A 14,475-nucleotide genomic window follows, 5' to 3' on the forward strand; every position below is an offset into this window, starting at 1 on the left:
ACACATTTTCTGAACCGCTTGTCCCATACGGGGTCGCGGGGAACCGGAGCCTACCCGGCAACACAGGGCGTAAGGCCGGAGGGGGAGGGGACACACCCAGGACAGGACGCCAGTCTATCGCAAGGCACCCCAAGCAGGACTCAAACCCCAGACCCACTAGAGAGCAGGACCCGGTCCAACCCACTGCACCACCCACTGTATTAATATAATAAATTCAAAAGCACATGTACACTTGGTGGTGTGGTGGTGCAACGGGTTTGGCTCCCTGCTCTCTGGTGGGTCTGGGGTTTGAGTCCCGCTTGGAGTGCCTTGCGGCGGACTGGCGTCCCATCCTGGGTGTGTCCCCTCCCCTTCCAGCCTTGTGCCCTGCGTTGCCATGTTAGGCTCCGGGTCGCTGTGACCCCACTTGAGATGAAGTTTAAGACAGTGTGTGTGTGTGAATACATGTGCACCATCTTGAAGACTCATCTCACAAAATTTTCATGCACTTTCAAATTAATAAAATATTATGGCGAACAAGACAAGGATATAATGTAATATGATATAATATAGAACATGGGCGTTTGCAGATGTGGGCTATGGAACTTACAAGTGAGTTGCACATAAGGCCACTACTGTACACAGTTTCATTCTGTCTTGCTTGGTTTGCACTGCAACTTGATTGGCACAGCGCTGGCTTGTGGTTTTCTGTGGAACTCCTTATGAGTGGGTGGGACAGCAACGTTCCACCCCCTGTGCTGTGTGCAAGCCAGTATTGCTCCTTTTACACTCACTGTACGTAGGACCTCATGGCGCTTTACCCGACATCAAAGTTATTCTCTCTTCCGGCAGTTGAAGCCCCCCCAAACCCTGACTGACCTTATTAGCAACTACAAACTAGAACATGACCACAAAAGGCAGGCTGTTTCAGCTTCCAGAATAAATAAGACAAATATTTGTGTCAGCGCCCTTAGCTCTAGGTTTCCTTAACTAGGGTACAGAGAAAGTCCTTCAGCTCTCTATATCTGACTCGTAGACAGACGGACATAGACATGTGTTTTCTGCACTAACACACCATGCTCTTCCTATAGGTGTGTGTCTCTGTCTGAATTACATTTGCTTATTTAGCTGATGCTTTTCCCCAAAAGCAACTTATAAGGCTAAGCTACTTACAGTTATTTACCCATCCACACAGCTGTAATTTTCCTGGAGCAATTTAGGGTAAGTACCTTGCTCATAGATACTATAGCAGGAGGTGACACTCAAACCTTTGGGTCCAAAGGCAACAGCACTGATCACTATGCCACCAGTTGTCCCCAGAGACTTGCAGTACAAATACTGGGACCTCTAAATCTCAGAGTCAGTCCCACCGAGGGGTTAAATACACCATTTACTGACCCCATACACCATGATCCGACATCTTCCTTCTACGTCAAAGCAGCAGTATTGTGTATTTCCCTGTATGCACAGGGTTACTGTGTCCAGCGGGTTGAGCAGCAGGCTACCTTGGAAAAATATTTTGACCCTTTTTTAAATGCACTACTCTCAACTCTCGGCAGGTAGAGTTGATGACTGCTCACGCATTCCAAGCTGTGTTGTGTGCAGGTTTGAAGATGAAGATAAACTGAATTGAAACTGATCAATGGTCACACTGTTAAGCTCTCAGAAATGCTGTATATTGGAATGCCTGTGGAAACACTAGGTTTTGTCAGACTGAGCAGGGATCGAATCCACATCCATCCAGCTGAAGTCCAGTCTGGGACCAAGCCACAGGTCTAGGATGAAGGGGTTTCATCAAGGGTCTTCTTAATGTTTCTTCACTGTGGACACTGAACATACAGTTCCTTAAAAAAGGATGGAAGTTTAAGTGACATATTACTTACAGAAATTAGTTTGATCTGTCGCTGTTAAAAACAAACAGTCATTGGGGTTAGAAGTTGAAACCTTTTGGAAGTGTCCAGCATTTGCACTTTTTTCTTAAAGGAATGTAAAGCAGATCGTAAATTTTAGTGAGATGTCCAGATTTTTACTCTTTCATTTTTATCTACTGTTAAGCTTCTTTTTTAAATTTCTTTTTGAAATTTCTTTTTCTTTTTTTATATTTACATTTATTTATTTAGCAGATGCTTTTCTTCAAAGCGACTGCCAATGAACTCTATGTAGTGTAAACTGATGTATGCATTTCTGTTGGTGCTGTGTTTGCTCATGTAGGGACAAACAGTCATAATTTATTTTTAGAGCTGGGCTGGACTGAAGACTCACAGCATGGCCTGATGTTGGTGTGGTTTTGCTGAACTGAAACTCGTGAAGCGAGGGCCCCGCTGCTGGGCGGTCAGTCTTCCTGCAAAGGCCTTTGATGCTCTGCAGAGGTGAAGAAACCAATGGAAAATTACTGACCGCATTGCTACAGACTTGTAAACAGCAGCTGTCAGAAAAAAAGCTGCCTGTCACTTTACCAGAAGAAAAGTTACTGAGGTCGGAATACATTTTTGTCAAGATTAATTTTCACATTGTGTTAAAAAATAATGGTTTATACAGAATATTAAGCAAAATCTGACAAGTATTGTAAGGAACTTCCTTATAATTAATGATACAGACTAAGAGTCGTTGTAATGTTGGCTGATAGCAGAGAGCAAATCCGGAACTGCACTCTCTATGCAGCCACATTTCCACTGTCTGCTCCTGATGCATTTGTGTGAAATTTGAACAGATGTCCACGATGATGGTGCACTGTACATGACTTGTGATGCTACCAAAGTAGCAAATGGCAGTGGTTGGCTGCAGTGGTTGGCTGCAGTGGTATGTTTCCCAGAGGCCCAGAGACAAGGTGACTAGGAAATCCTCAAAGAAGATCAAGGGAAATACTAATGCTTCTTCCACCTCCCCTCAGTGTGTGCATGCTCATATCTGTGTAGTAAGACAGACAATGGACAAAAATTCCTCATCTTTTTTTACAGTAAACATAAAACCTTGCACCGAATTCTGAGTTTTGCATTATTTAGAGTCAGCGCTACTCTTAGAGTTTTTGGAATTTCTCTTTGTCCTTGTTATACCAGAACATACAGATATACCATCTCCTCAAGAAAGAAACTTGTGAAATAAAAATGAAGCATATAAAAGAATATCCTTTGGGCAGTAGTGTGTGAGAGTGGAGTTGAAAAACAATAAAAAGTGCAAAACATGCATAAAATTTATTTGTGTTGGAAATAAAATAATTACAGTTTTTTATAATATAGAAGTGAAATACAACAAATCAGTGTAATCAAGTAACAGGAGGCGAAGGAATTGTGTAATCTGCGCTATAGACATGTGGCTTACAATGTGACAAGTAACTAACTGTGACAAGAAGGGTGCAGTCAGTGGAAGTTCTCAGCTTGATAAACTCAGCACTGAGCTGCGACTTCCACTCAGGAAGTGATGTAAACCATACATCGCGAGCATAATCAAACCCTCTCCTAAATTTCCGAATAAGGTGATCTTCAGCTCCTCAGCACCCATCTTAGAAAAAAAAATCACCCGAAAGCCTCTAACAGCGCAGGTTGTGCAGCTTCTCATACTAAATACATTTTAAGGTGTTTTCTGGTTACAGTGAGTGAGAAAAAACAGGATATTTTCTCAAGAACAGAAAACACCCTTAGAGATGACTTTTTTCTAATAAAGCAAGGCAAACCACATCAACCCCCCCCCCTCCTCACACACACACACACACACACCAGCACACAAACAGGCAAGAGAGAACACAGTATACACACCTTATTTAAAAACAGAAAGACACAGACTTGAAATCAGGGTTGGCAAAAATGCCTGATATCATGCACACACAATACATTATAGAGAAAACATACAGATGCACACATATTACAAATGAGAACTCGTACACGTTTGCTAGATTTATAAGGACGTGCAGGTAGAAAAGTGTAATCACATTGCTGAAACTGGATGCGTACTTGGAGAAAACACACATCTTCTCTTACTTAAAGGTTAAAGTTCTTTGCTCTTTCACATGTGTTTGCTCACACACTATTTTATTTTGTTTCAGATTAAAGGTCTCTAAAATGTGAAATATTAGAGTAACAAAAATCTAAATTTTATTATTATTATGCTTTTTTTCACACAGAGGTTGGAAACCCTGTTTGTGCTCAAGGTGAAAAGGGTGGCATGGTGGCACAGTGAGTAGTGCTGTTGTCTCGCAGTGCCTCTGTGCTGCAAGAGGATGTGGGCTTGATCCTTGCTCTATCTGTGTAGAGTTTGCATGTTCCCCTGTGTCTGCAGGGGTTTCCTCCCACAGTCCCAAACTCTGCATTACAGTACCCTTGTGAGAGGATGTGGGTTCGATCCCTGCTCAGTCTGTGCGGAGTTTGCATGTTCTTCTGATGTCTGTGTGGGTTTCCTCCAGGTGCTCTGGTTTCCTCCCACAGTCCAAAGACATGCTGTTCAGGTTCACCCATAGTGTGTGAGTGACAGTGTGTTCCACTGATGTATGGATTAGTGACCCAGTGTAAGTAGTGTATCTAGCAGTGTAAGTCACCGCGGTGAATAAGGTGTGTGGACTGATAACACTACACAGAGTTTGATGGAAGTTGCTTCGGAAAAAAGTGTCTGCTAAATAAATAAATGTAAAAGAATCTGTGTTGTCTCCAGTGATCTCTGCAATAAGCTGTATATAGGAAGGTCACAAAGTAAAGAATTCTTTCTGAGGGATCCTTTTTTGGTCTTCATTCCTTTAGAAACGTTTACGTCCTCAGTGTGGGAAGTCTTACAGCCTGTACCCATATGAACAGAAGGACAATTGAAATTCTAACCATGGGTTTTTGAGGATATTGTCACATTCTCCATGGTTTTCGAGCAGTCCTTCTCCAGACCCGCAAAGCGGCAGATAGTGAAGGTTTAATTGTATTGGCTCTCTCAGGCACACAATTTTTCAGATTTTTTTACTTCTTGCTCACAGTAACAAATCAAATCTCCAGTCTGCTAAGTGACTCAGCAGTGATTTTCACTGGGTAAAAAGGAGCCACAAAGTTCCTGTGCATGAATTTGCATCCTTTATTAATCATTTGTTAAATATCTAACCATCAACACGGAAGAAGATCTCCAGAAGAACATCTCAGACTAATAAATCATGGCAGTGACTGGAGGGGGGCAAAAAGGCAATTTCAGTAAAGCGTACTTAGTATACAGAGGGACTTAGCCACCACACCCTCTCTCCAGCAGGAAGGAAAACTAAATGTCAGTGTTTATGTGGTCCATACATGTAATGACTCTCTTTGTTGCATTTCACGGCAGGAGCTATGCCACCGTCTTCATCTGGTTTGGACGTTGTTAAGTTTTTAGTATTTTAGCCTTAAAATTAAATACAGTATTAATAAATGACAGAAAACTATTTCAATTTTGGGGGGTGTGGTGGCGCAGTGGGTTGGACCGGGTCCTACTCTCCGGTGGGTATGCGGTTCGAGTCCTGCTTGTGGTGCCCTGGGACAGATTGGCGCCCTGTCCTGGGTGTATGCCCTCCCTCTCCAGCCTTATGCCCTGTGTTGCCGGGTTAGGCTCTGGCTCCCCGCGACCCCGAATGGGACAAGTGGCTCAGAAATGTGTATTTTGATTTGTACATTATTTGAATTTTTTGTTTCATCTATATTTTATTAGGATTTTGAGTGAAAATGGGTCTTTCTGAGAGATATTAGGTCCTACTGGGAGATATTGGTAGTTCTAGTGTCCTGTTTCTGGTGAGAAAAGTCCTGTATTAAGAGCAGCCCAATTGTGAAACCACATGAAACATGTCCCTTATGTTCATAAAACACATTTAATACATTTCAGACTCTTTACTTTAATGAAACACTGTCATTATGTATAAAATAAATAAAAAATATTTATGAAGATAAAATAATTTTTATTGGGGGGTGTGGTGATGCAGTGGGTTGGACCAGGTCCTGCTCTCCAATGGGTCTGGGGTTCGAGTCCTGCTTGGGGCGCCTTGCAATGGACTGGTGTCCCGTCCTGGGTGTGTCTCCTCCCTCTCCAGCCTTTCGCCCTGTGTTGCCGGGTTAGGCTCCAGCTCCCCGCGACTCCATATGGGACAAGTGGTTTCAGATGATGTGTGTGTGTGTGTAATTTTTATCACCCTTGGCTCAAAACAATATTCAGCTGTACTCCATTGGATACTTCCTGCATTTGACTCAAAATCACCACAGCAGTGCCTATTAAAAATGGATTAGCATTTGGATTAAAAACAATAATAAATTAAACATAATAAAAACCAGACAAGATACACCCCTGTTTAAGGTCATTGGAATTCACTCTAAATATTCCATTGTTAATATTTATGTACAATTCTGCAAAGGAATGTATTCAAAAATAAAAGCTTGATATTACTGTTTTGTATTTGGACTGTTGGTTACTTTGTCCTGATCTTGTCTTGATCTAGTAATTATGCTATAAAGGGCATATAGAGTGTGATTTCATTTACAGTGTATGTTTAAATATTTTATTAATTTTTGTCAATGCTACTTTTTGATTTCAGGGAACATAATAATAATAATAGCATTTTTTTATGAGATGTATGTCGCTTTGGAGAAAAGTGTCTGCTAAATGATTAAATGTAAATCTAACATTGCGTTTTAGTTAGGTAGCTTTTTTTCAGGTCAGTTATCTTTTTAATGTGAAATACTATAAATACTTATATATGAATAAATTCATGTTAGATATAACTACAAATATTTAGGAAAGGTGTGTGCTTTTCCACTTTTCTTCTTTCAACTGTTTATGCTCATGTACATCTCTGTGTTCATTGTACTTTGCTACAAATACACATCACATAATTAACATAGTTTTTGACCATGTTATTTTGTATTAGCAGTCTTTTGAAAAAGCTACATTGCATTGTTAGAAATGTTTCTATTAGTAAAAATTACACAAGGACACATAATTCAGTGTTAATCTTGTAGTGTTAGCACTGCAAACAGAGTTGTGATAATTTTGGAATTTTTGTATTTTTTTGTAAATTTTTTTTTTTTTTTTCTCTTCGAGGACAGGATCCACATTGAAGAGATTATACTGCTCTGATACCAACCAATAGGTAACGACACTGAATAAGAAATAAACATTAGAGCACCAATAGGTCCTAATAGGTGGATTTAAAAAAAAAAAAAACATATGTGACTAATGAACAGGTTCCCTCCCAAAACCATGTGAAGGTGTGAACAATGTGAAAGATGTGCATAACTTTGTTAACAGAGCACATGGCACAGCTGGCTATGATTGTATAACGTTTAGCTGGGAATAAATGGTGGATTGTATATCACACCCACTTACTAAAGCAGCCTGTCTCTTGTAAAGACTCGTATATTGCCCTGTCCTTGTCTTCAAAATACTAAGAGCCTGATTTCTAGTCACAGATGAAATAATACAATACAAAACCACAAAGTAAATAGTGATGATGAAGAAAATAAATTGCATAAATTGCTGCGCCACTGACACAAAGGTGTACTGTACAGGCAGACACGCAGATAAACAAATCAGGTACACAGATGAACACATAAGTGTACAGGAAGCTAAAGATATATGTGCAAACACACAGGTCAGTGGACATATTTACAACGAGTAAAAATCCTGAAAAGGTTAAAGGTAGAAATTCATCTTCCTCTTCTGCTCACCTAGACTAAACTTTTGCCTTTTCCTCTTTGTTGTTTCCTCCTCTCCATTTCTTTCTTTCTTTTCTGTGACGCTGCTGCCACCCTTTTCAATTCACGGTAAGAAGTCTTCATCAGACACTCCCTTTTCGCACCTAAGAAAGTAGGCAAGTATACAGCTCATTATTTATGCAAGTCTGGTCAGCCAATTATAACAAAGGTTTATCAGGCCCCACTTAAACTTTTTTACTTAATACTGTGACTTGGGTACCTTTTTCTCATACACATCAGTACTGGGCATTCCTTTTTAGAAACCTTAAAGAAAGAAGGCATGACAGTAACAAGACTTTATGTTTCCCTTCTGCTGTTCACTTGTACATGTAAGTTCAAATTTACAATAAACTATGGATAAAGATATATATTTTTCTTGTTTAGACAGAGATCCTGTAAGAAGTGTATGTTGCATTTAAGATGTGCACTGAGATTAATCCCATTACTTTGTGCTTGCATTTTTCTTCCAGATATCACGCTTGCTGATGACATCGTGCAGCCTAACGTCATGATGAAGGCTCTACTTGGAGACAGTGTGACTCTTACATGCTTCTGTACAAAGGATGAAATAACCTACATCGCTTGGTTCGAACAGCCGTTCGGCCAGAAACCTCAAATCGTGGCAAAAGCTCTTTTCTATTCACAAGATGTTGAATTTCAGGCTGAATTTGAAAACAGGTTGTCCTTACAGTGGATAGAAGCAACCAAAAGTTTTAACATGACTATTTTAAAAACAGAGCTGTCTGATTCAGCAGTGTATTACTGTGTTACAGTCTTATATAATGAGGTCACTTTTGGAGACGGAACCGTCCTCATACTGACAGGTAAGTAGAACTGTTACTCCACATGTAACTCTTCTTAAGCCTTGTGCCGTTTTAAAAGATTTTTCTTTAATTACAAAAAGCTGTTTGTGCTACCTGTGATTGTCAGCCATAACAAATCTTTTATGTGATGGGGAAATGTTAGAAAAAGAAAAAAAGAAACCAATTTTGTTGAGACTCAACTATGAATATTTCAGTTAAATTTTACCGTAACTATTTTCCACAATGAATTTTTGGCAAAATGATGCTTTATTTATAGTCATGTTACTTGGTCATCCATAGAAAAATCCATATTTGTTATGACAGAACTGTCTCTGCTGAAAATGATTTTTTCACAGATTCCAACAGCAGGACTGTGGTGCAGCAGCCTGTGTCAGACCCAGCGCGTCCAGGCGACTCGGTGACTCTGCAGTGTACAGTAGACCGTGAGACCTGTGCAGGAGAACACAGTGTTTACTGGTTCAGACACGGCTCGGGAGAATCCCTTCCGGGACTCATTTACACCCATGGAAACAGGAGTGATGAATGTGAGAAGAGCCCTGAGGCTGGGTCTCCTACACACAGCTGTGTCTACAGCCTCCCCAAGAGGAACCTTAGTCCCTCCGATGCTGGGATTTACTACTGTGCTGTGGCCACGTGTGGGGATATACTGTTTGGACGTGGGACAAAGATAAGTATGGAAGATGGTAAGGTCTGGACTGAGGAAAACTTGACTTTCATATACAGAACCATCATCAAACTGAGCAATGTATCTTTTTTGCAATGGGTGATTTGTCTTACTTGCCGTTTTAACTTTTCAATAATTTCATACTGCAATCACCTGCAATGTAATTAATATTTAGTTAAGTAAAACTTAACAGGATAAATACAAACATTTATTGAATCATTAAAGTGTACGGCAACAGTCAGTCTTACTTTCCGATGATCTGCCAATGCACACAATTTTACATGTTTTATCTTATACTTACAAAAATATATATTTTTTGATTAAAATGATTAATTAATTGAAAATATATACATTTAATAAATGTAATGAGAAATGTGATATTTTTTTCTTTAGGATTTGGCTGTACTTCAGAGAAGGCTGTGCTTGTTTGGCTCTCCATTGTAAGAAGTGGAGTCCTCATCTGTATCCTGCTAATGTTCACCGTCTTCTATTTTATTCTAAAATAATCCTAAAATTGAGCTCTATTCAGTGTATAACTTGATCACAAAGCCTACTTTTATTTAATAAGAAAATTTGCCTCTGTGTCTATTAAACCCTGCTATGCCTTGTACAGAATAACAGAAGCCTTTAATTGTACTGCTGTTTTTAATGTATTCCTATTTCCTTTCTTATCTGACAATTATTTTTAATTTGCAATTCATACAGCTACATTTGGTACTGGGTTAGATAGCTTCCTCGGAGGTACGATAGGCAGCACCTCCTTGGATTTAAACTAGAGATCTTCAAGTGTCCCTTTTACCCTAGTCTTCCTATATATCTCTGTATATATGTATATGTAACCCTTATTTTCTTAAAAATAAACATTTAGAAGTAGAAAACACAACCTACCCTGTAAACTTAATTGCTATGGACCCAGAATTAGTCACTCCATAGCATGAGTGGGTTAAGCTCCCAGTGTTCGTCCTTTCCTTTGTGCCTATTCGCATGCATTGTTAAATATGAAAAGGCATAAGTGCACATTTTGCTAATATAAACATTTATGCATTTCAATTTCAACATTTAATTTCAGCATTAACATTCAACATCCACATGTATATATTACACTGTATATATCTGTAATTATGTATATATATATTAAGTAATCATTTCGCAGATAAAACACAATTTGTACAGCGGCATCCTGGGTCACTGGGGAGGTTTGATGGAAGAGACTGGAGGACCAGAAAGTAGAGAGTTTCAGTAGTTCTGGTGGGGCATCACAATGGCCTGGACCAGGATCTGTGTAACGTGTGTTGTGAGATAAGGGCTGATCCTGCAGATGATTCTGCAGGACCAAGTTATGGCTTCACTGTGCTGAAAAATTATCATTTAAATCAAGCAAATGAATCACAAGTGAAAATGCGATGGAAATAAACAATTTAAAACAGTCTAGTAAAAGACTGATCACAATTCCTTGCATTTTTTTGTGAATGGGATACAGATTACAACAACCTGAGCAGTGATCTGGGGGTGCACGTGGGGGTACTTCATGTGCAATACTACAACACAGTACTATAACACAATAATACAGTTATCTGGGTGAGCTGTATATAAGTTTTGATTTTTCAAGTGCTCATAAAACCGCAGGGGGGTGCAGTGGTGCAGTGGGTTGGACCGGGTCCTGCTCTCCGGTGGGTATGGGGTTCAAGTCCCGCTTAGGGTGCCTTGCGATGGACTGGTGTCCCGTCCTGGGTGTGTCCCCTCCCCCTCCAGCCTTACGCCCTGTGTTGCCGGGTTAGGCTCCGGCTCCCCGCGACCCCATGTGGGACAAGCGGTTCAGGTAATGTGTGTGTGTGTTCATAAAACCAGCAATAGGATAAAAGCCTATTAAATCACTGCTTGACTGTAATCATGTTTGTGTGTTTTAATGTTTGTGTGGGTGTTATATAAATGAAATTTCAGATTCCATTTTGGCATATTCAGCAGGCAGACACACTGATAACATAATTAAGCTGCTCAATAAATCTGTTGATCTCAGTGTAGTGTCTTCTTGTTTGTATGACTGTCCTACAATCCACAAAGACATGCTTTGCAGGTTAACAATAATTCTGCTTTGTCACTGTTCTGCTAGTGACTGTAGGTGTGTATTTGTATGTGTGTGTGACGGGGTCTCTGGGAAAGGTTGGTATCCTGTGTTACTCTGAGCCTCCTATGACAGACACACACACACACACACACATTTTCTGAACCGCTTGTCCCATACAGGGTCGTGGGGAACCGGCAACTCAGGGCAACACACAAACAAAATACAGTAGAGAAGTGTGAACAGCTGTGCTGTCCATGGTGCTGAATTTACTTATTATTATTTACTGTGGCCAGCTTGTTCTCCAGTGGGTTCTTTAAACTAACACACACACACACACACACACACACATTGTCTGAAACCGCTTGTCCCATACGGGGCTGTGGGGAGCTGGAGCCTAACCCGAAAACACAACGCCTAGGGCCAGAGGGGGAGAGGACACACCCAGGATGGGACGCCAGTCCATCACAAGGCACCCCAAATGGGACTTGAACCCCAGACCCACTGGAGAGCAGGACCCGGTCCAACCCACTGAGACCCCCAACTAATAAACTGATTTGTAAAAAAACAGCACAGACCAGCTGTTGTATATACCTACAATGGGTAAACCGTAAAAGTTCAACAAGTACATTGTTTTTAGTAATGTCGTGGTGCACCATACATGAAGCATATTTATCTACAATGTTAGAAAGCAAGTTCTAGAGTTTTTCTTACAGCTGGACAGTGAGGCTCTTTATATACATTCTGACTTCTAATGTCTCAAGGAGAGCTGAGCGCTTTCTAATAATGTAACTTCATGAAATTACTAAAATGACAGTGTGTTGGATCAAGGCCAATGAGTGACAAGACAAAATATTTTACTTTACACTGAAAATTTGGAGAAAATAATGCTCTAAACCAAATAGCATTAAAAGAAATTCTAACAATACACAGTCACAACTGAAAAAGAAAAAGTGCCCTAACCCTAACCACCAAAGCCTACAACTCAAATTTTCTCAGTTTCCAAACTGCTCGCTTCACGGTTACGCTCAAGTCTCTTTATATAAAGCGTGTGCTTGCATTCTGTTGGCCACAACTGGAGATCGTTTTGTTTTAACAACATCATCTGTGTTTGTCAGTCAGGGAGACCGGGGTGTGGCCTTGGTTCCAGCCTATCACATTGATATTAGTCGAGTAACTATATTCAATAAACGGAACAATGAATCAATTTTTGCAATTTAAATAAATTGATGAATAAATAAATATTAAACTCTGTGTGGTAGAAGGTTCGAGACTTGAAATTCAGGCTAGATCCTGCATCTGATATCTCGCTTGGTCTGCTTCTGACTTTTCTGACATTCTCAGCGACCATATTAATGTTTTGGGAGAGTGAAATGGGTTTGTATTTCCATTTTTGTTTTAATAACTACATTGATTTCAAACTCATATTCGTGCTGAAATGAGTGACTATATGTGTCCAACTAGATAAAGTTAAGGCAGAAAGAATTTTTGAACTCCAAGAGCACTGTCTAAAGATGGGAATAAAGACCAAATTAATTCCATAAATTGAATGCTCTGAATTAAATATATATATGTATATATTCAAATGTGCCTTTGTGTTCTGTGAAGGATGCATGTGTCTCAAACAGTTTTTAAACTTAAGTTTCAGTGATGAATATTAGACAACCCCCATCTGAGACACTGACCTGCCTCTCATAAATAAGACTTTTAAACATCCGTAAACCTCCAGAGTTCCATGTACACAAAACGCAGTCGCACTCCATCACATTCTGTGTTCCTCCTGTCTTCCTGTCAGTCATTATTATTATCACACCTGAGGTGAGGCTGAGGTGGACTTTCTTACAATCAGAACTTCTGCGCACACTTGCGTACAAATGTACATGAGAACACTTAGCCGAACAGTGAAGAGTTCTGGACTAGAGAAGACAGTATTGCATATTCAACTCGATTTCTCAAGGGGTGTGTCTTAGTCCTGTACTTAACCAGTCAGAGGAAGCTGTTGAATTTCCTCTCAAGACCTTAAGTACCAAACAGCCTTGTGAACAGAAGAATATTTTCAGTCAGTGCTGTGTTGGGTGATGAGATGTTCAGAAGTTAAGAGCAGCTCCAAGCATGATCCCACTCTATGTATTAATTCTGACTGCATTTCAGCCATGTAAGTCTGTACTTTTAAATTTTTTTTTATTTTCTTGTTTGTGCTTTAATGACACAATGGAAAAAACTCATTTGAATGTATGCAGTGTTTGAGGTCAGGATGTCTATTACTTAACAGTGTACCTTTGTTGCGGTTTACAGTGTTTTGTCAATATTCAAGTGGTAATTTAATACAATTCTGTAATGTTATAGATATATATGCATATATATATACATATATATACACACATTTCATATCTATACACACACACACACACACACACACACCATCATAACATTACCTACTACAAATTGAGTAGACCATAGTGTGGTGTCTGTTACAGGTGAAACTGGTGATCAGCATGTTTTCCAGCCTCACCGGTCAAAATCAGTGCTTCTTGGAGAACCTGTCACTCTAGAATGCTACACAGATGCTGAAAGTGTTTTGACTTGGGTTTGGTTTAAAAACACAGTGGAACATGGGCTGAGAACTATAATAACAGTTTCTTATGGAAATCAGCAGCTTCAAGGACCGTTTGCAGGTGATTCTCGTATGACCATTCAAAAAAATGACCAAAACTGTAACCTGAGTTTATCGCAAGTCAGTTTTACAGACGTTGCCTCATATCACTGTGGAATACAATGGTTTGGTACCTGGTATTTTGGGGATGGAACATTTTTAGTGCTCAAAGGTAAGTTCTTATTATTTCGGTTGAAATTGCTATACTTTCTTTTGAAAGAAAAATGGATGAAGACATAAATCTTTAGTTACAGAAAACAAATGTACAAAAATTCGCCATCCTTTCTACTATAGACAAATTACGCTGCACAAATCTATAAGGGATTATGTTCGGCTACCAGAATTTTAAAAAATTCGGCTGTTTAGTCAGGCTTCCAGTTTGGTTTTCTTTGTTTCAGTTAAATCTCTTGTGACAACTGGTCATTAAGCTTTTTATGTTCATTTGATGCTTTTAATGTTAATTCATCTGTAAATTTATTCCATTAGATTTAGAGCCGGTCCAAGTAATCCAGAAGCTTGTGTCAGACCCAGTGCGTCCAGGAGACTCGGTGACTCTGCAGTGTACAGTAGACGGTGAGACGTGTGCAGGAGAACACAGTGTTTACTGGTTCAGACAC

The 14,475-nt window shown here is 39.8% G+C and overlaps 1 pseudogene; it reads left to right on the forward strand.

Moving 5' to 3' along the window:
- The first annotated feature begins 578 nt into the window (after positions 1-578).
- LOC108929671 (uncharacterized) lies at positions 579-13,757 on the forward strand (annotated as a pseudogene).
- The last annotated feature ends 718 nt before the right edge of the window (positions 13,758-14,475 follow it).

This window comes from Scleropages formosus, chromosome 13 (genome assembly GCF_900964775.1).
Source record: "Scleropages formosus chromosome 13, fSclFor1.1, whole genome shotgun sequence".
NCBI lineage: Eukaryota > Metazoa > Chordata > Actinopteri > Osteoglossiformes > Osteoglossidae > Scleropages > Scleropages formosus.